The sequence below is a fragment of the Lissotriton helveticus genome, chromosome 2_1 (genome assembly GCF_964261635.1).
Source record: "Lissotriton helveticus chromosome 2_1, aLisHel1.1, whole genome shotgun sequence".
Lineage (NCBI taxonomy): Eukaryota > Metazoa > Chordata > Amphibia > Caudata > Salamandridae > Lissotriton > Lissotriton helveticus.
In genome coordinates, this window is record NC_136059.1 from 1,044,973,834 (window position 1) to 1,044,999,160 (window position 25,327).

Below are 25,327 nucleotides of genomic sequence, written 5' to 3' on the forward strand. Positions count from 1 at the left end.
TTCTTCCTGCTTCCGTCCCGCTGGCCCGCCCACAACCAGGCGGGCCGCGGTTCGCGGCGGCAGGGCGGCAAAAGGGGTAGGCTCCCTCCCAGAAGACAATAAACATAGCGGCGGGGTGGGCACCGGTAAGGCGCTGATAAGCGGGGTGGCATCCATGCTAAATTAAATAGGCACACGGGCAAAGTCGTGGGGTGGGCACCCACGCACCACGCAGGCACACATTTTCCATAATGCAGGGTGGGCACCTGCGGTACACGACTGCAATTTCAGGGGAATTCCTTGCCGGGGATTCCCTCTTCTCAGCAGTCAGCTCATTGCTGCCAAGCCCCCACATTCCTCCAGGGGCATTTTAAAATACAGCGCTCCCAAGGCACTTTAGGCTCTAATAAACTTGGCAAAAGCAACACTGGAGCAAATGGTTCCAGCAACACCTGGGGGCATTAAGGAGAGCAAAAGGGGGACCCCAAGCAAGAGATCCAAGGCATCCAGGGGCTGGGCAGGGCCCAGGGAGGCAAGCCTTCCCCTGGGCCCCAGCAGCAGCACGCCCCTGGTAGATTCCAGTCAAAGAACAAGAACATTTTCATGGGGTCACAGCCCCTCTTTTATACAGAAAATCCCTTTGTCTCTAGGGTGCAGGCAAGGGGCAAACCAGATACAACTGGTTCCTGAACATTTTGTTTTGCTCAGCCCCTCTGCCTATTCACAGGATGGGTCTGGGACATCAGACACACCACAGGGGGTGGAGCCAGCATTGTGAGGGGAAAGCCGAGCCCTATTCAGGTCCCAGGTGCACTCCTCCCCGGCCATCAACATGCAGATCTCCCATTCACCACCGGGGCAGACCCATCCTGACTCCCAGAGCCAGGCACACCAGCCAGCTCCAGCCAATCACAAGCCAGACAGTCACTGCACAGATATGCCAACTTCTAGAAGTGGCACTTCCACACTAGACACATGAACGCCGCACACATCATCGTGCAGCATTCAACCTCACGAGTTTGCACATACCAAACTCAACCTTGCACTCCCCACGCATCAGGAATTACCATGGACACACATTTCCCCCATGCATTCCTACGGGAGGGCAGGCCAATCTCACACCCACACTCAGAGAGCGCACGCACTTTACACTGCACCACAGCGCAAAAGTGTGCAAAGACCAGAAATCACTATAAAGATGTAACATTAAAAGGCAAAAAGTTCAGGGGTGAACCTGCCAGAAGGCCTAAGTCCAACACACCCACTTCCACAAGAGGTGGGACGACATCAGCCGGCTGGCAAAGAACGTGGCACAGATGACCTTGGGGTTGCTTCTCTGCACTGGGCGTTTGGCAAAGCGCAGCACGCCCCCACTGATGGGCCGCATCTTTGCAGTGACTCATCCTGAGCTGGATGCACGTCTGAAGGAGCATCAGAAGCAAGGCAGGTGTGAGTATTTGGGGAGGGTGACTTTGGCTGGGAGTGGATGCATGTGTACAGGGCCTGTGGCAGTGGTGGCCTATGTGATGTTTGTGGGGTGGTGCTGTGCTGTGCCATGTAAGTGGCTGCTGGAATTGGTGCAAGTGTCATGCATTAGCCCAAACTGGCCTTACAAAGGTGATCATCCCTCCTGTGCATTCCCATAGCCGTATGTGTTAGGATCTTCATGGTCATTCAGCATTGGGATAGTGTGGGGAATCTATTTTTGGGGTAAACAGCAGTGTCCACAATCTGAGTGTGACTTCATGTATGCGTACATTTCATGCACCATGTTTGTTGAAGCCTACACATCTGACAACAGTGTGCCCCAGAGTACAACATGGTGTTGGGCATGGGCTACTTGCCCTTGTGGACTGTCATGTTCTAATAGGTGCCTGTGTTGTCCCCTCCTGTTCCCTCAACGTCTGTCAGTGGCAATAAGTGGTGTGCCCACATCATGTCCCTAGGTGTGGGCAGAGCAAGTTGTGTGTCTGGTAGACTTCATCCACGTGCAGGGTGTTGTGCTGTGTGGCCTTAAAATGGCTCAGTCATGGCAGATATTCAGGGTTACAGGCACTGTTGTGGTCTATGTAGTGAGTTGCTGCAATGTGATTGCAGAGTGTGGTGGTCAACAGGTAGATTTAGTCATGTTCTGTACTGCATTGATTGAATTGCTTTGTCCTGTTGATGACACTAACCCAACCCTGCATCTCTCTCTCATGTAGATTCGCAAGTGAACACAGAGGGACAAGAGCCGGACACCAATGGTGGCGAGACTAGCACTACAGCTGCACAGGAGCCCAGTGACACAGAGGTTACCAGCACATCAGAGGGGGACCAGAGTATGCAGGAGTTATCCCTGCCTGAGACACAAAGACACAACATCATCTGATGCCAGCGGGGATGCATCAATGTTGGCAGGCACAGGGAATGGGGACTCTGCATCATCTTCTACCACACAGCGGCCAGTGCCCACCCTCTCATCCACTTCCTCTGGTGCTGCCCGTGTCCATGTCAGAAAGAGGGGATGAGTTACATTTATACCTGGCACCCTGCCTCTGTCCCTCCTGCTGCCCTCAGTGCTGAGTCTGTTAAGCTCCTGTGCCAGTTTTGTGTGGGCCAGACAGCCCTGCTCAATGCCTTTAGTGACCATGACAAAAAATTAGGCCAGGTCGTTGCCTATATGAAGGGCATACACTCTGATGTGGGAGGGCTACACAGTACTGTCCAGGCTTTGACGTCCACAGTGACGTCTGTCCTTCAACAGGCACATACTCCCATTCCTGCTCCAGGACCTTTGTCCACCCCCCAGTCAGTGGCCACATCTGATGACAGTGACCACGATTCACAAGCGTTACAGTCACGATACAGCTCAAGAAGCGTCTAGCAGAAACAACCCAAGCGGGCCCGCCCGCAGACACCGTCCACACAAAAGAGCAAAGCCACCCCAGAATGCAAAGACAAGAGCACGTCAGGGAAGAGCAAGGCCGAAAAAGCAAAGAAGCAGATATCAGGCTCACATGCCTCAGAGGCATCACCAGCGAAGGACTCTCCTGTCCCTAAAACTTCACACAAAGCTACACGTGCAGTTTCTATGCCCATTGAGGAGGTGTTGTATGGCAAGGGTACACCTAGGAAAGGTTCAGAGCCACATTCACCCACCACATCGACTCCCATTCCAAGCCCAGTACAACAGGGGAAGGAGGGCACTGTAGGGGATAAACCTGGCAAACAGGGGAAGGAGGGCACTATAGGGGGTACACCTGGCCAACAGGGGAAGGATGAAACTGTAGGGGGTACACCTGGCAAACAGGGGAAGGTAGTCCAGAGGTATAACCAAACAAAGCGTTCCGCAGGATCCAGCACGTCACCAGAGGGAGTGCCAGTGTCTGCACCTGATGCGGGTCTGTTGGTGTGTGTGCCTGTTGTGTCTACACCAGTTCCCATTAACCCAGTACAGGGAAGCCATTTTGAATTCTCAAGAAGTGGAAAGGCACCCCTCAAACCTCTCCCACCCACACTGTGTCACAGATCTGCATGACTCCACCTCCATGTGCCACTACACCACCTGGTCCAAACAACCCTCCAGCTTTCCAAGCCACTGATAGCCCTACATTACCTGGGCCTCTCCTCGGTCAAGTGGTCCTGCTGTCCCCGACACACAGCCCGCTCCAAGTCCACCTGACAGCCAAGAGTGAGTGGTAGTCCCCCTTGCACACCTGTCTCTCATACAGGTGGGCTAGTCCTGCCCATTGTTTACCACCTGAGTGTGATACTGGCCATGGAAGGGTACAGTCAAACACACTCCCTGTGCAGATTATCATGTCCTGACTCTGCACTTTGCCAATGCCAATGGCCTTCCTGTTCTGCCCTTGCCTGTGCATATCCTCATGTACTCACTCTGCACTTTGTCATGCTCAATGGCCTTCCTGTTCTGCCCTTGCCTGTGCATATTCTCATGTACTCACTCTGCACGTTGCCATGCCCAATGGCCTTGTTCTGCCCTTGCCTGTGCAGATTCTCATGTACTCACTCTGCACTTTGCCATGCCCAATGGCCTTGTCATTCACTCCTGTTCTGCCCTTGCCTGTGCAGATTCTCATATACTCACTCTGCACTTTGCCATTCCCAATGGCCTTGTCATTCACTCCTGTTCTGCCCTTGCCTGTGTAGCCTCTCATGTACTTGATGTGTACCCTGCCCTGGACACTGGCCCTGTTGCTCTGCTGTGTTGGACTCTACCCTGTGCAGCCTCTCATGTACTTGCTGTGTACCATGAATGGGACACTGGCCCTGTTGCTCTGCTGTGTAGGACTCTACCCTGTGCTGCCTCTCATGTTTTTGCCCTGCACCCTGAACTGGCCGCTGGCCATCCGGTTTAGAGTTTTCCTGTGCAGATTCTATTGCATATGCTCAGCATTTGGTGCCTTGCTCTTCTCTACTGTTGTTTTACTGTCACATCTGTGCAACATGTGAATCAAGACAGTTACTCCTGTTGTCTGTTATGTCAGTGTCCTTGATGATTAAAGTTCTTTTGGTGTGTGCATTTGGCTTACTGTGCCCAATGCTCTCTGTGGCTCTTCAACATTGCCAAGCTCTTTGCCCGCATCACATTTTTTCACGGGGGTGACAGGGACTTCAGTCCATTCGCACACTGATACTTGTGTTATCTGTGGTGTCAATTTTACCTGTGGTGCAGTTCTCTTTTTCTTGGTTAGCTATTGTTGACTACATTGTTCACATCGATACCAAAGGGGATAATGGACGGAGCACTTGAGCAAATGAAACACTCACCCCCAGTCAACTGATCTGGGTTTAATTCATCACCATTCTTTAGCTCACTCCACCACCCCAGTTCAGACATGGTTATATGCAAATCAGTCTGACCCTGTGCCTCATGGGAACAGTCCAGCCCGAACTGCCAAGCCATGTCTTCCCTGGACCGTAAACAAGCATCCTGGGACCGGTTTCGGGTTCATGACCCTCATCATCCAGGCTATCTTGAATCCAGTGGTAAAGTGAGCAAGGGACTCACGTCTGAGCATACCCTGCCAACTTAGGGCAAACAAAGCGATACCAAAGGGGATGATGGACGGAGCGCTTGAGCAAATCAAATACTCACCCCCAGTCAACTGATCTGGGTTTAATCCATCACCATTCTTTAGCTCACTCCACCACCCCAGTTCAGACATGGACATATGCAAATCAGTCTGACCCTGTGCCTCATGGGAACAGTCCAGCCTGAACTGCCAAGCCATGTCTTCCCTGGACCAGGAACAAGCATCCTGGGTTTGGCAGTTTGGGCTGGACTGTTCACATGAGGCACAGGGTCAAGACTGATTTGCATATGGCCATGTCTGAACTGGGGTGGCTTGGTGAGCAAAATAACGATGGATTAAACCCATATATGTGACTGGGGGTGAATGTTTTGCCATTGTGCAACATTCCGTCCATCATCTTGTGTGGTTTGCTGTTCACCCTATGTGGTAAGGGTATGCCCAGACGTGGGTCCCGTGCTCACTAAGCCACTGGAGTCAATCTATCCTGGCTGAAGATGGCTGATAGCCAGAAACCGGTCCTAGGATGCTTGATTCCGGTCCAGGGAAGATATGGCTTGGCAGTTCGGGCATGACTGTTTCCATGAGGCACAGGGTCAAGGCTGATTTGCATATGGCCATGTCTGAACTGGGGTGGCTTGGTGAGCAAAATAACGATGGATCAAACCCAGATCTTTGACTGGAGGTGAATGTTTTGCCATTGTGCAACATTCCGTCCATCATCTTGTGTGTTTTACATTGTTGACATGTCAGGTTGGGGGACACTGCCAGCACAGGGTGTGATACTGTGCACAGGTTGGCATGCAGGCTGGACAATTTTCATCATGTATGTGTGTTGTTCCTTTATGTGTGCCCAGCTGTGTATGTATATGGTCATCTTGTGATGGCCCTTTATCCTGGTCCCATGGCCTACCTGAGATGTGTGCTCTTGGGTAGTCAAGAGGTGTGCAGTGTGAAGGTTGTGACTTTGAAGGGGCTGTGGATGTGTATGTGTCCCTGGATTGTCAAAGACACACATGTGTCACCCAGGAGTTGTGTGCCTGTTGTTTGGATTGTTCAGTCCTGTGGATGTGATTGTATGCACATGTTTGAGTTTTATGTTGTGCACTGTGCAGTGTGTTGATGTGTCCATGATGTTCTGTCTGACTCATACTTCTTGTTTTAGTCACTTGTGATTGTGCAGAAGGTGTGACTTGCACATCAGTGTTGTGTTTGTTTGGTCATCCATCTGCTTTGAGTCTGTTTGTGTAGACTGTGTAGTCCTGCTGCTCCACAGTGCCATTGTAGTTGTGTTTCTCATGCATTGCAGGCACATGGTGCCTTTTATCCTCCTGTATGGCATGGTGTGTGTGGTGTAATGCCATCCCTATGTGTGCCACTTATGCCTACCCATTGTGAGTCTGCACTCCCTCTATTTCTGTATGGTTTACCCCTTACATGTCGACTACTGACATGCAAGACACTTCACTTTGATGTCAGCTGTACCCTTGCTTTACATGTGTGTGTGCCTCCCCATCACTTCATTTGTGACACTGTGCTTTGTGATGCAGCTCTTCGGCAAAGAGAAATGTTCCACTATGGACATTGACCCAATGGATTATATGTGATGTTCTTGTGCTATTTATGAGTCAGGATTGGTCATGTGCACTTCAACTGTGTGTGCTGCTCAGTGCTCTGGTCATGATGCTTCTGCTCTTGTATCCCAGAGTGGTGCATCTGTTGTTGTTGTGTTGGGTGTATGTGTGCTGGCTGTGGCATTGCTTCACTTCCTGGGTGTGCTGTTGTGTTTGTGCTGTGCTGATTTGTGTTGTGTGGGTTGATGTTGTGTCAGTCATGTCTGTGTGTGACTTGTGCTTGGTGTGCAAACACTGCTTGTTGTGCATACAGTGCTCTGTGTGCATGGCCTTGTCATTGCCTGATGTGCATTTGCTGATGTCCTGCAGTGTTTGTTCAGTTTTCATTTAATGTGCATCAGTAATTGGTTTGATTGGTCTGTGATGATGCACTTCTTGAGTGATTTCTGGTATATTGTGTGTGTTTTGGTCCTGGCTGATGGGTTGTGCACTCCTGTTGTGTCTGTGCTCCTATTGCCTTTACACAGTGTTGCTGACATGGTATGTCGGTTTCTGATGGGGTTCTGTGTGTGTTTCGGTTTAGTTTTGTGTGTTGTTTTTGGGCAGACATCTGTTCTGGCATCCCTGTGTGTGTGTTATGTTTGTGGCTACACCCAGGGTGTGTGTTTGTTTGTGTGTGTATGTACTGGCAAGCATTGGCAGCCTTCAGTGTGTGTGGCACTGGTGTTGTGTGATTCTGTATTGAGGGGGTTATCTGTTTACATTCCTCCTGGTGTTTGTCTGTAATGGAGTAGGTATATGGGCCCTGTGTGTTGTGCTGCAGGTGTACTCCTGTGGGATGGTTGTATGCACTTGTGGCTTCTCCCAGTTTGACTTCCAGGCCTTACTTCCTTCCTTGTGCCTTTCGCTGGTATGCCTTGCTGTCTCACTGTGTTGTTGCACTGTGTTGGCTGTGGTTTGGCTTCACTGACTCTTGCAGCCATGTGTGGTATGATGGTCTGAGGGGGTGTTTTGTGTTCCTAGTCTTGGATGAGATGTGCACATGCTTGTTGTGTGTTTCCATGGCCTTCCATTTGTGTACATCCCACTTTGGTTGTTTATTTGTTGTGCTCCATTGCTATTGACCTTTTGTGTGTCTATGTGTGAGTGTGTGGTATGTATGTGTGAGTATGCAGGCTGTGTGTCCATTTGAATGTATGTTCCCTGTATGTGTTACTTTGGTGCTTCTACTCATGTTTGTTTCCATGTGTGTGGTGGTATTGTGGTGTGTGTGTTTCGTGGCACTGTGCTGTGTGTTGTGTGTTCCTGTGCAGCCACTCCTGCAGTGGCTGCCTCCATGGTTGTTTGTTGTGTGGTGCAGGGTGTGGATTGACCTTGCTTGTTGCTGTGCATGGGGTGCACAGGATGGGCACCTGGCCTGTGCCTTCATGGGGTATGTTGATGTATGGTGGGGGGGAGGTGTGTCCCTGTGGATCTTTGTGCCCTGCCCATGCCTTGGACTGGCCCTGTCTTCTGCATTGTGAGCATTTATTCACCGCTATGGTGACGTGTCTGGGACATTGCTGCAAGTTCACGGTCGATGTGTGTCTAGGATGCAGAGGGGTGACTTGGTGGCAGGTGTGTCATGTGTGGGTGCCCTTGTGGATGTGTTGATGCCCACAGCAGAATGTCTGTTGTGCATTTGGACCCTGTGTCAGCCTGTGTGTTGTGTGTTGTATTTGTGTAGTTGCGTACCTGCGGCGGCGTCCACGGGGGGCCATGAGTTGATAGTGATGTAGCAGGTACAGCACTGGGAACACATGTAGAGCGCGGTCCATGGCGGTCGGGAAGGGGTGGAGGGGACCGGGACTCTGGAATCGCGCTCCACAGTCGAGTTTCCGCCGTCTCTGGTTGGGTGGTGTCTCCGCTGCGGTGCGTCTGCTTGTTTGGGCCATCCTAATTTGTGGAGCGGGCGGATGTCATTCAGCACAGCGGTGAGTCTCCATTGGCTCACACCGCCGCGGTGGTAGGCGCACTTTGATGGTGGTGCGCGTCGCTCCTCGGCGGACGGGAATTGACCTATGTTTTGCAATACTAATATGGCGGATGTGTTTCCCGCTGCTCTCGGGTGGAAAAATGCATTTTTCCACCCCACTAGCACCGCGGTGGTGTCACCGCCCAACATCCTAATGGGCCCCTTAGTGTTAGTGCCGTGAAATGTGAAGAAGACAAAAATTCAAACAGTCGCTTAAGGAATAGGCGGGATTGGAGCAGAATAGTTAAAAAACGTGTTTGTAGTGGATTAAAAACTGGACATCTAAGTTAAAGTCAGCCGACTTCTAAAAAAATGTCATATTGGCGAAATTCTCAGAGCGCAAGACTGGACTGAATATTGTAGAAGTAATTACAAAAAGGGGGTGGTGATGGACAGAGTATCTGAGTTAATCAGAACACTCCTACCCAGTCAACAGATCAGGGCTTGATCCATCACCGTTTTTTAGCTCACTGCACCATCCCAGTTCAGAACCTGGCTATATGCAAATTAGTCTGTCCCTGGCCCAGTGCATCATGGGAACAGGGCAGACCAAACTACCAAGCCAATTCTTCACTGGAAAGGAAACAAGCTTCCGGGTGAATATTGTAGAAGGACACTATAAGAGGTTCTATAAAGTTATAAAGGTCTTCACTGATGTTTAATTCTGCCAAGGCCTTAGTGTTGGGTTCTATTATGTATTTTGACTCCAGTTGTCTCAACAATTTCTCTCTGTTGGTACCCCGTCTGAGTGGCGGAATGCTATCAATGACGCAGTATTTAAGGTGGTCTAAGTTGTTCTGGTGTGTCTCTTTGAAGTGCCTAGCGACAGGGTATGTTGGGCCACTGTTGACAATGGCTCTGATGTGTTGCAAAATCCGTAGGTGCACTTCAAGCTTAGTGCTCCCTACATATGTTAGTCCGCAGCTGCAAGTAAGAATGTGCACTGTGAATTCTGTTCTGCATTGTGAGTTTCTGTTGTATCATTATGGGGTTGCTTCTGAATTCTGCCGAGATTTGGGTGGTGTTAACTCCAAATCTGCAGGCCCTGCAACTGCTGCATTTATGAAAACCTTTAACATTAGTTAACCAATTGGTGGTATTAGTTATTTCAGGGCTGTATCTCACTATTGTGTCATGCATGGACCAGGCTCTCCTGTAGGTGATATCAGGCCTAGAGGCAACTATGGGTCCTAGTGTGGAGTCTGTTTTGATGATGCCCCAGTGTTTGTTGAAAATGAATTTGAGTGCTCTTGACTCGGTGTTGTGAGTCATGATGAGGCGTGTAGATACATATCCCTTAGTGGCCAGGTCCGCTTGAGTGTCTGTATCAACAGTGGTCTCTGCAGATGTGTTCTGTAGTAACAGCTCTCTGGGAAATGAATTGGCGTTGGAGATTGCAACAATAATAGTCTTTTTGGTGTAACCCCTGGCTGTGACTCTTATATATATATATATATTCACTGAAAAAACCATAGGTTATAGACCATATATAGTTAGGAATTAGCATTTACAAAACCTTGAAAATTCACTGAAAAAACCATAGGTTATAGACCATATATAGTTAGGAATTAGCATTTAAAAAAACGTTTTTTACTCACACAAAACCATTGAAATTCCATATATAGTTAGTAGTACTAACTATATATCGCGCACCCGCAATCCACTGCTGATCATGTCACATATTACATCATTCATGACATGGTCAGTGACATCACTGATGACATCACTGATGACATCTCAAATGACATCACTGATGACATCACTGATGACATCTCAAATGACATCACTGATGACATCACTGATGACATCTCAAATGACATCACTGATGACATCACTGATGACAACATCCAGTGACTGTGTATTTCTGTAAAGTTAAAATATGTCTTACATATTGAAGAATGAGTGGATGTAGAAGTGTCTGGATGAAGGATTTAGTAGGTGCATGACTGACTGTATGAGTGAGTGGTTAAATGTGTCTCACTGAGTGCATGGGTTAGTGACTGAACTGTGTTAATTTGTGCATCATTATGTTTGTTGTTCTGTAAACTGCTGCATGTGTTCATCAGTAGCTATATGAGTAAGTATATGGGTTAGTGATTGGTTGCTCAAGTATTTGTATGGGAGACCGAGTGTGTGTGTGGGTGGCTGGGAGGTGTATGACTCTGTGCATTGGTGAGTGAATGGATATCTCAGTGCTACATGTCAAAGTAAGTACATATGTAAAACACAGTACATGTGAGAGTTGGCATATATAAATAACTGTGCATAAGAGCCAGTGAATGTGTGAGTGGCTGTATGGATGATTGTGAACTTGTATCAGGGATTGTAAAAGAGAGTAAATATGTGTTAGTATATGTTTGAATAAGTAAGGTGTGTATAACTGTATAGTTGAGGAAATGGAGGTGTGATTGATTCTTTGCATGACTGACTAGGTGTGTAAGTAACTCCATGGATGAGTGACAGTCTGTGAGTGTCTGTTTACACTGAGTGTATCTAAGGTTATATTAGAGTCTGAAGAGGTTCATCGTATTATCACATGAATTATGTCATCAGTGATGTGATCAGTAATGTCAAATGAGATGTCATCAGTGATGTCATCAGTGATGTCATTTGAGATGCCATCAGTGATGTCATCAGTGATGTCATTTGAGATGTCATCAGTGATGTCATCAGTGATGTCATTTGAGATGTCATCAGTGTTGTCAACAGTGATGTCACTGACCATGTCATGAATGATGTAATATGTGACATGATCAGCAGTGGATTGCGGGTGCGCGATATATAGTTAGTACTACTAACTATATATGGAATTTCAATGGTTTTGTGTGAGTAAAAAAAGGTTTTTTAAATGCTAATTCCTAACTATATATGGTCTATAACCTATGGTTTTTTCAGTGAATTTTCAAGGTTTTGTAAATGCTAATTCCTAACTATATATGGTCTATAACCTATGGTTTTTTCAGTGAATTTTCAAGGTTTTGTAAATGCTAATTCCTAACTATATATGGTCTATAACCTATGGTTTTTTCAGTGAATTTTCAAGGTTTTGTAAATGCTAATTCCTAACTATATATGGTCTATAACCTATGGTTTTTTCAGTGAATTTCAATGGTTTTTGAATAGCAAATATCATAAGCTGTCGAATGTCAAGTACGTGGTAAGAAAAAACATTTTCGTGTTTATGCACACTGATCTGCTTTGAATGCTGCCCCCCCCCTCATTTCTATTAGGAGTACTCTCTCTTTGCAGATAGTGAAGGGTAGTTAAGCAGGCCTTTGCCCCCGTTGTAATCCATAGTGCCTGCTTCTCTCTCCATTTGATTGATTGTTATCCAAGCATTTACTGTTTTAGAATTGGTTCTCTTTGGTTCATTCTCTATTTACAAACAAGCACAGAGTCGCAATACTCTGTTTAGTCTTTGCAGATAGCGAAAAATCGTGTAAAAAAACAAAAGGAATCGAGCAAAATCAGTAGGCCACTAATGGGATCTCTTTTTGACCTCGCTAAAATAGAAACATTAGGAACAACCCCTGATGACAAATACGAAACTAGTGAGATGAACTGAACTCCACACCATGATGGCTGCAAGACAGCTCGGCTCCGCCACCCACCCCGCCCAAAATAACGATAAACTCTATGCAAATATATACAACACACCAGCAAAGTAACAGGGTAAAACATTTTATTAAACAACTATTTACATAACTATTTTAAACTTTTTGTTGCCCGATCCGGCTAGCTCAATCGATCGAGCATGAAACTCATGCACTCTGATGATTCAAAGTTTTGAAGAGTGCTTGTAACACTGTCTGAAGCCTATTTGCACTTGCTTCATCTTCACTATTCTAAAAGTAAGTGGGGGCTGTTTGAGTACGTTACTGCATTTGTAAACAATGTGATGCGGTGCCACCCTGAACCGCTTAACGGAGGCCCCCGAGGGACGGTGTGATGGCGCGGACTCGGAGGGGGTGCTTGGCTCCGGCCCCCTCCCCAAGTCGTGTTCTCCTGGTGTGGCCTGAGATCGCCCCCGACATAGGTGGCCGGCTCCCGGGATCAAGCGGAACTTTTTGCCTTTTGGTAACTCTTCCATTCTTGACCTTGTCCCACAATCCGTTTCACCTAAAGACACGCTGTAGTGGGGCGCCCCTTTACCATTTCAGTTGCCATTCCGCCCGCTTTTGCTACACTGTGCCTCTTCCGCTATTCAGCTGTTTACCGCCCGCTCTTTCGACTACAACGTCTCGCTCACCATGTAGTTGAGTTGCTCCCGCTCTTGCAGTGCAGCGATAGGCGGCTGCCACAGGACTCTCAAAATGGCGGCCGGCTCTTCAGATTTGGGCGTGGTCCACTAAAATGGCCCTGCGACACCGTGGAACTCGGACGCTTGTCTGCTAGAGCTTGGGCTCCATTCTCGAAAGCGTCCCCTCAGCCTTGAAGATTCTACAAATGTCTTGGGGGCCCCCGACTCCCGCAGGCTTCTGGTGGGGAGCGGCTAGCATGATTTCTCGTGGAATGGCCACGACGGAGCTACGAAATGGTGGTGCTCTCATGCTAACGCCAGCTTCAGTCTGAAACATCCAGAAACACTGTAGACTACCAATTCAATCAGTTCCTGTAGCGCCCCAATGTGACCCGGTAGAGAAGAACTTGCCCTCCCCTCTTTGACTGATGGTTCTTGTTGCCTGTCCCTTCTGTTGTCATTTAACAGAACTATTTAGCCTGCTGAAAGGGGTTGTGTTCCGACCGCTGGTTGGTGGAGACATTTTGACTATATTCTGGACCAGCGTTGTCGCGTAATGCGTCATATGACGCGCCGCGTTAGCGCATCCGGAAGTGATCCGGGGCGCGGCGCGCAGCGCGTAACGTAAGCATAACAGATCATGTAACTTGTTAATAAAACTTTTCATTGGTTCATTTTACTTTTCGTATTCTAATGATGAAAGGCTTGGTCATATGACCTAAAAATTACGCTTTTTATTACTTTCGAACATTATTTTTTCTTAAACATATGTTATAATGTTCCAGGCTAATGTACTTTCCCGGAAAATTTACAACTGTCCTGCAAGTAAAATATATTCCTTTTTCGAGAAAAAGGGCGTTTCTTCGTCCCATGACGGAGCCGTTGAGCAAAAGAGGGTCGGCCTGCTGTCTTAGTCGCCGATACGCCAGAATATCAGATTCTTATCGATCACTTTATGTTGCAGGAGTAGAAAACACAACAACCCTTGACCATTTATCTTTACTGCGTTCCTGCGTATTATACCTTTTACCCTTCATGTAATTCGAATGCTTTATTTCACTTGCCTTTTACTGATTCTAAAACAGTGACTATTATTAAAAACGTTACCAATGTAAATACTACTACCATGTTTTCTTTTAAAAACCTTTATTGTGAAAATGTCAGTATACAAATAGGGGCCTATAACCACGTGGGCCGGCCACGGAGCAAACTGTAATCGTATATGATGAGTAGACATTTACACTGTAGAGGAACGTAACGGGCGGGCCATTAGGTTGCAAGAACTAAGGTGTCTAACAGTTGCGGAATCGGTGGACGTACATTTTATAATTAAAATACGACAGGGCCAGTTACAATAAAATTATCTAGATATACATTTGCGGGCAAGTACCATGGGTGACGTTAATTCGAACTTTCAATAGTACAGTAATCAATAACACATCAGAACTTAATATCAATAGGGATGTCGAAATATTCAATCAATTCTCGTCCCCGCCCGCCATGTGCTTCAAAACTGCATACGTATCTCGTGATTTCAAGGTTCTGCAACCAGTACACAACAACGAGTTACGAGTCCCATTTATTCCGGCGCCATTTTGGGCGAGGACGGGCAGGTCCAGGATATAGTCAAAATGTCTCTACCAACCATCGACTATGATGATGTTCATATGCTGTATTTATTAGAGTAACACTCATCTGTCCACATGAAATTAATTTGCCACAATCTAAACATGTCATTTTAATCTTTCCAAAGTTCTTCTAAATATTTGGGACCGTTTCCCTTGCCTCTGATGCTGTCAGTGCCAGTTCTTTGATGAATGTACTGGCAGGTCGGGGGTTCTCCTCCAAATCTCTCTTTTATCGGGCACTATAATTAATCGGTGCCACCTCTCCATATGACGATGCATGGTATAGTTACCATAACTATATTTTTTTTCGGTTCCTCTGGAGAGTACATCGTGGCAGATGAAGGGTGTAACGTACCGGGAATTTACCTTTTTTGCATGTAGAGGAAAGGAAAAAAAATTCGAGCGTCCGAGTTCTAAGGTGTCCCAGGGCCATTTTAGTGGACCAGGCCCAAATCCAAAGGACAGGCCGCCATTTTGAGAGTCCTGTTGCAGCCGCCTGTCGCTGTAGCATCAAGAGCGGCCGAAACTCAGCTGAATGGCAACTGAAACGGTAAAGGGGTGCCCCACTACAGCAGACGAGCCTCCACCTGTGAAGGCCCGTTCATGCCTCCCCCCCCCCCCCTTCGGGCACCCCACGCCGTTATTCGGAGCAGGATTGTAGGATGGCCACACCAATGCAGCAACTTACTAGACACCACCTCGGTGCCAACCGAATCTCAGCGCCTTGTGGTGTCTTCTATTCAGAAAACATTGTTGTGCTGCCTTCGACCTATTCGCCGCAAGTGCGCACGCAACTCAGCTGCATAGCTTGCTAGACACCACCTCGGTGCCATCCGGATCTTGGCGCGTTGCGCTGCCTTTGGCCCCATTCGCACATCGGTCCGCTACTGACGCCACCTCACAGGCCAACGGGGCGCCCCACGCCCACTTTCAGCATTGTAGGATGGCCACACCAGTGCGGCAACTTGCTAGACACCACCTCGGTGCCATCCGGATCTTGGCGCGTTGTGCTGCCTTCGGCCTATTCGCACATCAGTCCGCTACTGACGCGAACTCACAGGCCAACGAGGCGCCTCACGCCGACTTTCAGCATTATAGGATGGCCACACCAGTGCGGCAACTTGCTAGACACCACCTCGGTGCCATCCGGATCTTGGCGCGTAGTGAAGCTGCAGCAGCTGCAAATAAGCTTCAGACAGTGTTACAACCGCTGCTCAGAACTCTCAACTATGACACCACCTCGGTGCCATCCGGATCTTGGCGCGTTGCGCTGCCTTTGGCCCCATTCGCACATCGGTCCGCTACTGACGCCACCTCACAGGCCAACGGGGAGCCCCACGCCCACTTTCAGCATTGTACGATGGCCACACCAGTGCGGCAACTTGCTAAACACAACCTCGGTGCCATCCGGATCTTGGCGCGTTTTGCTGCCTTCGGCCTATTCGCACATCGGTCCGCTACTGACGCTGCCTCACGTGCCAACGGATTTTCTACGCTTTTTATACCCTATGCCGCATAACAGGTCATGTGACTTGTTTATAAAACTTTTCATTGGTTCATTTTACTTTTGGTTTCCTAATGATGGAAGGCTTGATCATATGACCTAAAAATAACACTTTTCATTGGATGAAAACTTTTTTTTTCCCAAACGATGAAAGCCCCACCTTGTTTCTGGATGTTTCAGACTGAAGCTGGCGTCAGCATGAAAGCACCACCATCTCGTGGCTCCGTCGTGGTCATTCCGCGAGCAATCATGGCAGCCGCTCCCCACCGGAAGCCTGCAGGAGTCGGGGGCCCCCAAGACTTTTGTACAATCCTCAAGGCTGAGGGAACGCTTTCGAGAATGGGGTCCAAGACCTAGCAGACTAGCGTCCGATTTCCAAGGTGTCCCAGGGCCATTTCAGTGGACCAGGCCCAAAAAGGAAAGAGCCTGCCGCCATTTTGAGAGTCCTGTGGCAGCCGCCTATCGCTGCACTGCAAGAGTGGGCGCAACTCAGCTGAATGGCGGATTTTGACACAGTGGACCAAAAGCGGACGGAATGGCAACTGAAACGGTAAAGGGGCGCCCCACTACAGCAGACGAGCCTCCACCTGGGGAGGCCCGTTCACGCCGCCTCAACCCCCCCCCCCGGGGCGCCCCACGCCGTTATTCGGAGGGCGGCAACTTACTGGACATCACCTTGGTGCCATCGTTCTGCTGCCTTGGAACTATTCGCACAACAGACCGCTACTGATGACCCACCCCCCGCGACGCCCCACGCCGGATACCGAAATCAGTGCGGCACCCTGGCAACATCACCTGGGTGCCGTCCAGAAATCTGGACGTTGTGCTGCGTTGGGACTATTCGCACAACCGACCGCTACTTCCTTCTTTTTCCCTAAAAATGTTTAAATGTTTTTACTGTTTTTGTTTTGTTGTATATATTTATAAGTTATTAAAGTTTTATAATCCTACTACTTTGTTGGAGTGCTATATATTTTTTATGTGACACATAATTGTAAAAACTTTGATGTACAAAGAGGCATCCCTGGAATCTTCCGCTTCAGGCTCGGTCCCCTCCCCAATCACAATACAGAATGGTTTTCAGATAGTAGGAACGCGTGTGGTGTGACGGATCTCATCGGGTGTGGGCCTTGATCTACTATAACTCCTTTGAAGAGGGGTGATTCTTTACAGCTGGGGCCATAAACTACATCTGCAGGGCTAGCTGATAGCCTGGGACCGGCCTGGACAATCGGACACAGAGGAAGAGGAGTGTCAGAGGGTGCGGTAGTGAATAGGGCGAAAGGGAGGTGTCGGACAGGCACAGATTGTGATTCTCAGGGAAGAGCAGCGCAGATGGGGGGAGGTTTATTGCCCATGCGTAAGACAGAGAGCGGGGGTGACCAGTGCCTGGGGGAGATGCTTGCGAGGGTGGGGAGCCATGCTAAGGATCAACAGCGTGCAGAGAGTGGGTCTGGCCAAGGCATCTAAAATGGCTGCCGTGCACGACAAAAGTGTGGCATTTGAAAAAAGGCAAGATGGCGCAGACAATGTTTATCAACACTTCCTGATTTCCTTCGAATCGAACGTTAACAGACGTTATCTCTACCACACTTCCGGTCCCCCTGGGCTTAAACGCCGAGATGGTAGGGACTGCATCCCGTGGAGATAGGCCGAGACGTCACTCAGCAGAAAAAAAAGAAAAAAAAAAGTCTATAAACATACAATAAGTTAAAAGTCAATCATTCTTGTTTCCTTGTAGTACGCTCCCCAGGCCCGCGGGGCCCTTTTAAAACCTCCACATCAAACCTAGGGGGTCAGGGAGGATCTACTATGCCCCGTTATGGTCATTTGCCCCTTCGCTTTGGCCTCCTCTTGTCTCTCGATCCTACCGAGAGACAAGATGGCAGCCGCTACGGACTGTTTGGAATGTTTACAGACGCCGGAGAACCAATCAGCTTCGCTTCACAAAGCTCCGTAACACGAAAAGTACGCTAAGCGGAGCGCTGCCCGGTCCGCTGTCACAGATATATATCTTTTTTTGAACGTTAATTTCTCAAAATCCACTGGAGCACATATATTGAGACATAGCAAAGGCACATCGGGCTACCAGTACCTACAATTTTGCCAAGTTTCGTGCAAATCCATTCAGCCGTTCGATTATTATTTTTATTTTTTTTTGCCCCGCGGGGCCCTTTTAAAACCTCCACATCAAACCTAGGGGGTCAGGGAGGATCTACTATGCCCCCTTATGGTTAATTGCCCCTTTGCTTTGGCCTCCTCTTGTCTCTCGATCCTACCGAGAGACAAGATGGCGGCTGCTACGGACTGTTTGGAATGTTTACAGACGCCGGAGAACCATCCGGTCCGCTGTTACAGATATATATCTTTTTTTGAACGTTAATTTCTCAAAATCCACTGGAGCACATATATTGAGACCTAGCAAAGGCACATCGGGCTACCAGTCCCTACAATTTTGCCAAGTTTCGTGCAAATCCATTCAGCCGTTCGGGCTAAAAGTGAGGCCAACTGCCCTATGGAAATTAACATTGGAAAAACGCGTTTTGGGACCCCCCTTTTTTCTCGGCCCCCCCTTGACGAACCCCCCCAAATTTCCAGGGGCTGCTCAGAAACAAAATGTTCCATTTTCCTGAAAATTTCTGCCAATTCCGTCCACAAACGCCAAAGTTATTAGACATAGAATTTTCAAAAATCCTTACAATCACTTCGCTACAACCTCATAAATTAAAAATAAAAATGAATAATGTCTCAAACAATTTTTGATTTCTAAATATACATTTATTCTTCTGAATTTTCATAATTTGAAAGAACTAGTAACATGTCCTCATCAGGAATTTCCTCTTCAATCATCTCATCAGGAATCTCCTCATGAAAAGTCTGCAATGATGATTCTTGTAACTCTATGGTCTCCAAACATTCGATAAATTCGCCGTCAAGAGATTGATCAAAAAAATCATTCAAGTCATCTCCTCCTTGTGAGAATATTTCATTATTGGTGCTGTCAATTTCAATAAATGTAGTGGATAATTCAAAATAAATTGCCACGGTCTCTTCATTGTGATCCATTTTATTTTGAAATTTCTTGCTGTAAATTGCAGAAAAAAATAATCACTTTCATTTATCGTTTTTAGTAATACATAATATGAAACTAACTTTATCAAGTATTTAGTATAACAGAAGGACTGTAAGTAAATAACAGAAAACATTTTTCAAATTATCTTAAAGTGTACAACATAGTTCCCCTTACAAATTAACAACTCACCTTTTTGAAAGTAGGAGAAGCGTTAGTACTGTGTAAATCAAACACCAGAAATTGAGCACCAAAAATTCCTCACAAATGTACCTCAGACAGTAGTATCACAAAATGGCTGTGGTTTCCTCTCATTTTAGATATATACATAACCAATTAACTTTCATCACACACAAATACAAAACCAAAGTAACATTTTAATTGGTTCTAAATTTCAACACTTTCAAATGTGTTTTCCCCATGCAATTTTCCATAGGACATTTAGATACGTCTACAGCCTGAATGGCTGAACGGAATTACACCAAACTTGGCAAAATGGTACATCAAACCTAGGGGGTCAGGGAGGATCTACTATGCCCCCTTATGGTCATTTGCCCCTTCGCTTTGGCCTCCTCTTGTCTCTCGATCCTACCAAGAGACAAGATGGCGGCCGCTACGGACTGTTTGGAATGTTTACAGATGCCGGAGAACCAATCAGCTTCGCTTCACAAAGCTCCGTAACGCGAAAAGTACGCGAAGCGGAGCGCTGCCCGGTCCGCTGTCACAGATATATATCTTTTTTTGAACGTTAATTTCTCAAAATCCACTGGTGCACATATATTGAGACATAGCAAAGGCACATCGGGCTACCAGTACCTACAATTTTGCCAAGTTTCGTGCAAATCCATTCAGCCGTTCGATTATTATTATTTTTTATTTTTTTTTGCCCCGCGGGGCCCTTTTAAAACCTCCACATCAAACCTAGGGGGTCAGGGAGGATCTACTATGCCCCCTATGGTCATTTGCCCCTTCGCTTTGGCCTCCTCTTGTCTCTCGATCCTACCGAGAGACAAGATGGCGGCCGCTATGGACTGTTTGGAATGTTTACAGACGCCGGAGAACCAATCAGCTTCGCTTCACAAAGCTCCGTAACGCGAAAAGTACGCGAACCGGAGCGCTGCCCGGTCTGCTGTTACAGATATATATCTTTTTTTGAACGTTAATTTCTCAAAATCCACTGGAGCACATATATTGAGACCTAGCAAAGGCACATCGGGCTACCAGTCCCTACAATTTTGCCAAGTTTCGTGCAAATCCATTCAGCCGTTCGGGCTAAAAGTGAGGCCAACCGCCCTATGGAAATTAACATTGGAAAAACGCGTTTTGGGACCCCCCTTTTTTCTCGGCCCCCCCTTGACGAACCCCCCCCAAATTTCCAGGGGCTGCTCAGAAACAAAATGTTCCATTTTCCTGAAAATTTCTGCCAATTCCGTCCACAAACGCCAAAGTTATTAGACATAGAATTTTCAAAAATCCCATAGAGAAAAAATCCTAAATATATATACCTACTGGCAACCGCCAGTAGGTAATATATATATATATATATATATATATATATATATATATATATATATATATATTCACTGAAAAAACCATAGGTTTCACACCAGTTATAGTTAGGTGGAAATTTTACTCGCATAAAACCATTGAAATTCCCACATTATAGTTAGTTGGACTCACTATAACTTGCGCGTGCAATGCACTGCTGATGACGTCACATATTTCATCACTCATGACATGGTCAGTGACATCACTCATGACAACATCCTTGTGACAAAGTGGCAGACCTCCTATCAGCATAAAATAACCTTTGACACACACATTCAAAAATAGAAACTAACATTTTCTTAAAAAAGGAGAAACCAATACCAATTACAACAACTTATTAGGTAATTCCAACATCTACATACACATCCACTCATTCACCAACAGTTCTATATAGTCACTCATGCATGTACTTACTCATCATATGTACTCATACACCTATACATCCTGTTACACACTAATACTCATCCATATAGTTACTCACACACAAATTCACACATGCAAATAAACCATTTACTTGATTATACTGCTATATACACACCACTACACATACTTCTACAGAAACGGAAACATATTTACTCTCTTAAACAATCAATTATAAAAACACATACTCACTAACCCACCCATACACACAATCATCCACCCATACAGTCTTGCACACATGCTGTCTTCAAAATACATACAAATAGTGAGTCACTCATTCATGCATCTGTGCTCTAAGTAATATCCCCCACCGAACCATACAGACACTGATACTGATACTCAAAAAAACAACTAATAACGCATATACACACTCATGTAGCTACTCACCAACCCATGCAGCCACTTATACACAAAGTGAGACACAGATACAGATATTTAAATATTTAAACATTACTCGCTAATATATGTATTCACTAAGATACATTTAATAAGTCAGTTAACCAATCAATTTTACACAAAAAAACATCCATTTAGACATTTATTTACCCATTTATTCTTCCATCAACCTTTAGATATACATATATAAAAAATATTTATTTTTCAGAAAGATACGCATTCACTGGATGATGTCATCAGTAAATATGCATTATATATATAGCAATTTACATTGAAGAATGAGTGGATATATATAAATAAATATTTGGATGGAGGATTTAGTAGCAATGTAATTGACTGTTTACTTGACCAATTTATAATGTCTCACTAAATATAGTGGATATTGACTAAACTGTGTGAATATCTGTATCACTTTGTCAGTTGTTGTGTAAACTGATTCTACAGTTGGTTACTAGCTATGTGAAAGTCTATATTAGTTATTGATTAGTTAACTGAGTATTTGTATGGGAGTGTGAAAGTGTGTGTGGTTCGGTGGGGGGTGTGTGACTGTCCAACGATGTGTGAATAGTTGATTCAGTAGATATATGAAGTTAAAACTACATGTTCTAACAGTTTGGGTGAGGGAATCTCTTTATGGGTGTGGTGATGAGCAAATATATTTCTCAAAGGTACAGGTCCAACAAACTAGAAAAATAAAAGGCAGTGTATGTGTCAGTTGTTGTATATAAATAAGTATACATAAGACACAATGATTGTGTGAGTGACTGTATGGATAACTGTATACTTGTAATAATGATTTTATAATTCAATAAGTATGACTTACTATCTAAATGAATAGAATAAGTGGTGTTTGTATAAGTGTTTTGCTAAGTAAATATGTAAGTATGATCCATTGTTTGCATAAGTGAGTAGGATGACTTCATATGTGAATAGGATGCGTGCTGTTTAATGTTGATATAGATGTATAAGTATTTTTGATAGTGTTCTATTGTTCATTGACAGCATGTATGAGTGAATCCATAGGTGAGTGATTAGATGTGTGTATACATCTATGAATCACTGAGTGGATTTTTAGATACTTGTATTGCTGTGACAATGGATTTAAATATGATACTCTGTATTTTACAAAAAGTGATGAAAAATTGTAATAGTGTATGAAAAGGTGTATGTGATTGTCACGTGGATGATGTCATCAGTGATGTCATTTGAGATGTCATGAGTGATGTCACTGACCATGTCATGAATGATCTAATATGTGACATCATCAGCAGTGGATTGCGGGTGCGCGAAATATAGTTAGTACAACTAACTATATAGGAGCAATTTCAATGGTTTTGTATGAGTAAAATGTCCAGCTAACTATAACACCACTAAAACTTATAGTTTTTTGAGTGAATTTCAAAGGTTTTTTAAAAGCTAATTCCTAACTATATAACTTCTGAAACCTATGGTTTTTTCAGTGAATTTCAAAGGTTTTTTTAAATGCTAATTCCTAACTATATAAGGCCTGAAACCTATGTTTTTTTCAGTGAATTTCAAAGGTTTTTTAAATGCTAATTCCTAACTATATAAGGACTGAAACCTATGGTTTTTTCAGTGAATTCGCAAGGTTTTTGAAATGCTAATTCCTAACTATATAAGGCCTGAAAACTATGTTTTTTTCAGTGAATTTCAAAGGTTTTTTAAATGCTAATTCCTAACTATATAAGGCCTGAAACCTATGTTTTTTTCAGTGAATTTCAAAGGTTTTTTAAATGCTAATTCTATTAGCGGATAACGTTTAAATATATTAATATCCTAGTGGGACCACCTGAGCAGCCCTAAGGGGTCAGGGTGTTTCTACCCTGCCCCCTTTTTGTGTTCTACACGTTTGTTTTTCTGCTTTCTTGTGCCTAATTCCTAACTATATAAGGCCTGAAACCTATGGTTTTTTCAGTGAATTTCCAAGGTTTTTTAAATGCTAATTCCTAACTATATAAGGCCTGAAACCTATGGTTTTTTCAGTGAATTCGCAAGGTTTTTTAAATGCTAATTCCTAACTATATAAGGCCTGAAACCTATGTTTTTTTCAGTGAATTCGCAAGGTTTTTTAAATGCTAATACCTAACTATATAAGGCCTGAAACCTATGGTTTTTTGAGTGAATTTCAAAGGTTTTTTAAATGCTAATTCCTAACTATATAAGGCCTGAAACCTATGTTTTTTTCAGTGAATTTCAAAGGTTTTTTAAATGCTAATTGTATTAGCGGATAACGTTTAAATATATTAATATCCTAGTGGGACCACCTGAGCAGCCCTAAGTGGTCAGGGTGTTTCTACCCTGCCCCCTTTTTGTGTTCTACACGTTTGTTTTTCTGCTTTCTTGTGCCTCAGTCTACTAAGACCCAAGATGGATGCCAACACTTCCTGATTAGAAGTGTTGACAGCCAATGAGCATGCAGCTTTCTCGGGAAGGCATGCTGATTGGCTGTCACTGTCTGTCAACACTAGCACAAGATGGATGCCAACACCTCCTGGTTAGAAGTGTTGACAGCCAATGACCATGCAGATTTCTCTGGAAGGCATGCTGATTGGCTGCCACTATCTGTCAACACTCAAAACCAGGAAGTGTTGGCAGCCATCTTGTGCCTTGTTAGAACCAAGGCACAAGAAAGCAGTGAAACAAAGGTGTGAAACTCGCAAAGGGGCCAGAGTAGAAGCACCCTGACCCCCTAGGCCTGCTCAGGGGGTCCCACAAGGACCCCCAGGGCAACAAAAAAAAAATGTTTTTTTGAAAAAAAAGTCGCGGGGTACAAAAAAACAATAAAAAAAATATAAAACAACAGTAAGAATAAAAAAACAGTTATTTTCAGAACTACCTCCAATTTATATAAAAATGCTACATTTTTAAAAAACTCTGTCTTTCTTTTTTTCTCCAGGGTACGCGTACCGGTACGTGTACCGATACGTGTACCGGGGCGCGCACCCCCTCAAAAAAAGAATGAGTGTGTGTGTGTGTGTGTGTGTGGTGTGTGTGTGTGGGGGGTGGGTGTGGGGTGTGTGTGTGGGGGGGTATGTGTGTGGGGTGTGTGTGTGTGTAGGATGTGCAAGTGTGTGTGTGGGGTGTGTGTGTGGGTGTGTGTGTGTGGGGGTGTGTGTGTGGGTGTGTGTGTGTGTGAGGAGTGTGTGTGTGTGTGTGTGTGTGTGTGGGGTGTGTGTGTATTGTGTGTGTGTGTGGGGGGGTGTGTGTGGGTGTGTGAGGAGTGTGTGTGTGGGTGTGTGTGTGCGGTGTGTGTGTGGTGTGTGTGAGTGTGTGTGTGTGTGTGGGGTGTGTGTCAGAGGTGTGTGTGTGTGGGGGGGTGAGGTGTGTGTGGGGGATGTGTGGGATGTGTCTGTGAGGTGTGTGTGTGTGTGTGTGGGGGGGGAGTGAGGTGTGTGTGGGTGGGGGTGTGTGGGGTGTGTGGTTGTAGGTGGGGGTGTGGGTGTGTAAGGTGTGTGTGTGGGTGTGTGGGGTGTTTGGGTGTGGGTGGAGGTGTGGGTGTGTGAGGTATGTGTGGGGGGTGTGTGTGGGGGGGTGGGTGTGGGGTGGGGGGGTGTAGGGGTATGTGTGTGGGGTGTGTGTGTGTGTATGAGTAAAATGTTCAGCTAACTATAACTGGTGTCAAACCTATGGTTTTTTCAGTGAATTTAATAGGTTTTTTAAATGCTAATTCCTAACTATAACTGGCGTGAAACCTATGGTTTTTTCAGAGAATTTCATAGGTTTTTTAAATGCTAATTCCTAACTATAACTGGTGTGAAACCTATGGTTTTTTCAGTGGATTTCAAAGGTTTTTTAAATGCTAATTCCTAACTATATAAGGCCTGAAACCTTTGGTTTTTTCAGTGAACTCGCAAGGTTTTTTAAATGCTAATTCTATTAGCGGATAACGTTTATATA